Source organism: Octodon degus, unplaced genomic scaffold, assembly GCF_000260255.1.
Source record: "Octodon degus isolate 3935 unplaced genomic scaffold, OctDeg1.0 scaffold00201, whole genome shotgun sequence".
Taxonomy (NCBI): Eukaryota; Metazoa; Chordata; class Mammalia; order Rodentia; family Octodontidae; genus Octodon; species Octodon degus.
Window position 1 is genome coordinate 2,042,509 of NW_004524777.1, and position 4,567 is coordinate 2,047,075.

The 4,567-nt window shown below is 33.8% G+C and overlaps 1 pseudogene; it reads right to left on the reverse strand.

Annotated features, from left to right (window-relative positions):
* Positions 1-3,819: 3,819 nt before the first annotated feature.
* Positions 3,820-4,280, reverse strand: LOC101590949 (annotated as a pseudogene).
* Between the last annotated feature and the right edge of the window lie 287 nt (positions 4,281-4,567).

Genomic DNA, 4,567 nt, shown 5'->3' on the forward strand with positions numbered 1-4,567 from the left:
GATTTGATTTGAAACTGTCTCATTGCTATATGTTTATCAATAAAACTTTGAAAAGAAAAAAATTGTAGGCAGAAGAAATATTTAAGACAATTTTATTGTAAAGGAGAGGGGTAGGATTTGATCATTTCACTTAAATGTTGACACCAATATTTATACTGCCTAGGATATTGTAGCAGTATAATATAATATCTTGAGTAACTACTAAAAATATCCATAAGACACATTCACTTGTCAATTAAGACTCAGAACATATGAGAACTTGTACTGTAACGTCATGTAACTCGGTAGTGTCCCAGATTTTCTGATCAAGGAGATTATGGGGCCAAAGAGGAAAGTGATCGGGATTCATTCAAAGTGGTTGGGATAGATATATAGTTACATTCTGTTAATGAATAGAATGATTTTTCTAATGGTGTTTGTAAATAAGATATCAAGTCCTCATCTTGTCCAGCAATTAACCACTAAGAAGAAGGTGTGCAGTATGTTAATTATTGAAACTGTCCTACCAATTTGATTTGAAACTGTCTCATTGGTATTTGTTTATCAATAAACTATGGCAAAAAAATTAAAAAAAAGACACATTCACTTAAAGGCAGTATAGGGGGCTGGGGAGATAGCTCAGTAGAATAAGTGCTTGCCTGGCAAGCACAAGGGCCTGAGTTCAAACCCCAGTTCCACCAAAAAATAAATAAATAATAAAGGCAGTATAGATGAATTAAAATTAAATTAAATAAATGTTCCAATAACACAGAAAATAAGGAAAAACAAGTTAAAAAAGAGGAACTATTGCAACCATAAACCCTAAATTATCATAATTACATTATACATAATCAGTATGAACACTGTAATTAGAATTTGGCAGACAAGATTATGTTTCAAATGGTCCAACTATATACAACTGAAAGTATATGGATTGAAAGCAAAGAGATAGAGAAACATATGCCATTAATACAATATAAGTAAATAAGGATTGACCATATTGACATCAGATAAATTAGACTCTATGGGAAAGAAAACTACCAGTGACTGATTGAGAAATAAAATGGTCAGTTAAGAAAATTCAGGTGTATAGATGAATTGACCAATCAACAGATCAGAAAAACATGTAATAAAACACTGTTTAAATTAGGAAAAGAGATAGACACATCCACAACTACAACTGGAGACTGTAACATCCTTCTGTCAAGACTAGGAAGAAATAAGAAAATTAACAAGGGTTCTCAAAAGCTCAACACCATTAACAAATAGATGTAATCAATGTGTGGAGAGCAATGATAAAACAAAAGTAGAATAAACACCCTTCCAAATATTTATGGAACACTTACCAAGACAGAATGTAACCTATGTGATAAAACAAGCCTCAATATTTAGAAGAATGAAAGTCATGCAGATTTTGTTTTTTGAACAAAATGTAATCAAACTATAAGTTAATAACAGAAAGATAAAAGGGACATCTCCAAACCCTCAGAAACAAAACAACTCACTTACAAATAACTGATACATCAAATAGGAAGTTTAAATTCTCAAGGGAAAATTTAAAAGTACATTGAATCTAATGAAAATTAAAATGGAACATATAAAATTTCATGAGACATAGCTAAAGTAGAGCTGAGAATGGAATTTATAGAAGTAAATGTTTAAAAGAATTAGGAAAGACGAAAAGCATCAGATCACGAGTATGAGTTATCCCCTTCCGAAACTTGAAAAAGAAGAACAAAGCAAACCCAAAGCAAGAATGGAACAAAGAAAAAACAAAAATCAATAATATTGAAAATAAGAAAAACTACAGAGATAATCAACCAAACAAAAATCTGGTTCTTGGGAAGATCAATACAATTTATGGACATCTACCAAAACAGATAAAAAAGAGAAAAGACGCAGATGATCAATATCACAAGCAAAATAGATATCACTATAGGCCCTGAAGTTATCAAGAGCAAAACAAGAATGAAGTACTGTTCATATAAATTTGAAATTTTGATGAAAAGGACTACTTTCTTGTAAATCACAAGCTATCACATTTAAATCAATATGGAATATATAATTTTAATAGACTTAATACTATTAAAAAGCTTAATTAATAATTTGAAAGAAACCGTAGGTCAGTATTTCTCCCTGGTTTGTACTAACAAAGCTTAAAGAATTAATACCTATTCTACAAAATCTCTTCTAGGAAATGAAAGAAGAGAGAACATTTATGAACCCATTTTATAAAGTCAAAATAAATAAATTGCTCTTTATTTCTATAATTCTGCCAGTTCATGAATATATAAGTGACATAATATACTATGTGACCAACTGCAATTGTTTATTTCACTCTAAATCATTGGAAGTATCAGTAGTGCATTTATTTTTATTGTTAAAAATTATTTCACACAATAGTTACAACCATCATTTGTTCCATTTATGAAATAGTTTATCTCTAATTTTTACTATTAAGGAAACAGCTGCAATAAACATTCATGCACTGCCCTCCCCATAAGGTGCTAGGTATCTTCCCTGTCAATGAACTAATAATTATTTCTAGGCCTCTTCAGTGAAAAATATTTCTTTTCAAGATGAATTATATCTTGAGTTATACTAACATATCTAAATATGGGACTATAGGACTGTAGGGTAACCTCTATCTCACAGCTATTTCATTTTTAAAAAATTGCTATTATTGGGGCCAGACAGATAGCTCAGTGGTCTAAGGCACCTGCTTAAGAAAGCTTAGGAAAGTGCAGGGACCATGGTTCCATCCCCAGCATCACATGCCTAGCCAGCCCCACCCCCAGGGAGGGCTGAGCTGGTCACACACACACAAAAAGTCATTATTAGCACATACTAATTACATACAACAATGAATCTCACAGTGACACTTACATACATGCTTATAATGTGCTCTGCCAGTTAACAGCCTCTGTATTATCCTCTCTTACTCTATCCACTCCTCATGAACTCCATTCCACTTCCCAAATAGTTCCCTTTCCACTTTAATGTCATCTTTTTTTCTAGACTCCACACATGAGAGAATATAAGTGATACTTGTCTTTCTGATTCTGACTTATTTCATCTCATATGATAATCTTTAGTTCCATCCATTTTCCTGTAAAAGACAAAATATCATTTTTTATCTCATGTATTAAGTGTTGTCTTTAATTGAAAAGAAAATAAACTGTCTAGTTACATTTCTCCCCCTAACCACTCGGTAGTTACTGAGTTTCTAGGCAACATAGTCAAAGCTGAGATTAAAAATTTTAAAACAAATCAAACAAATCCTCAGGTCCAACTAAGGGAATCCTGCCACATGCAGGCTAATCTATACCAGTGATACTGCTTGACTCTAGGAGGCTGGAAGACATTCTAGACAACCCCAATTGGAACAGTTACTTCAAGCAGCCTTTTTCCAGTTTCCAACTTTTGAATAAAGACAGTATTTTGTTAACTGTACTGAAGAAAACTTTTGTAAGTTGTTTTATTTACAATGCCAACATTGAAAAGCTCACTAAAGTTAAATGGACAATAACCTATGTGGAAATCACTTAAGAGGGAAAGCTCAAAATGTCAACTTTCTACAGAGAACCCACAGTTCAGTTTTATTCAGAGGAAAGAAAACCAGCAAATTTTGCTCAGACTAGAAGAAATTCAGCCATTGGTTTGGAATCTGTAACTCAAACTACACCTGCAATGAACACAATATTATGCTAGTACAATTGTTTTGCTGCTGCATTTGTCTATTGCTTGTCTAATATTAACAATTATAAACAGAGCAGTGTGACTAGTATTTGGAACAATCCTTACAGTGTTACAGTGTCTTGAACAGCATTTCACTTGTCTTCACACCACTGTGCGTACCTGGGCTTCCTCTTCTTCAGTAAAGTCATTTTTGATATTAAAATCTTGCGAATCTCCTCAGGAGTTTCCCCCCTGATCATATTGGCAACAGTCTTACATGTAACGTCAAGCAAGTCTTTGATGTCTAGGTAGTTTGCTGCCAGAATAAGTTCAAAAAGGGTTCCTTGGTCAACTTTCAGGAATTCTTCGTCCCAAACAGGGATGTCATCTGTTCGCTTTTCTTTGTTCTCATCATCCTCAGGAAGAGGAGGGTGGGTACACCACTGAATGACCTTTCTTAATATTGCTGCATTGACATTTGATAGAGGAACTGGATCACCATCTCCTTCATCATCCATTCCCAAATCTTCCAACCTGGTCTTGACTGTCACAGACTGTTTAGCAGTTTCAACATCAACTTCAAATATCTCCCCATCAGAACCCTGCAACTTAATTGAAGGCATGGTGTTTGGTCTCTAAAAGCAGTGTGCCTGAGGCAGATGAGAACAAGAAGATGCTCCCACCAGTTGGACGAAGGTGGCAGTGGACAAAGCCATCCAAAATATCATTCTTTACAGTCAAATAATACGCCACTATACATATATGTCACATCTTCTTTATCAACTTATCTATTTATGGACTTCTCAGCTGATGCCATAAATTGGGTATTATGAATAGTGTTGTGCCAAATATAGATGTAGATGCCCATATTGTGTTGTACTTTTAGTAGTTGTACTTCTAGTTTGGGGGA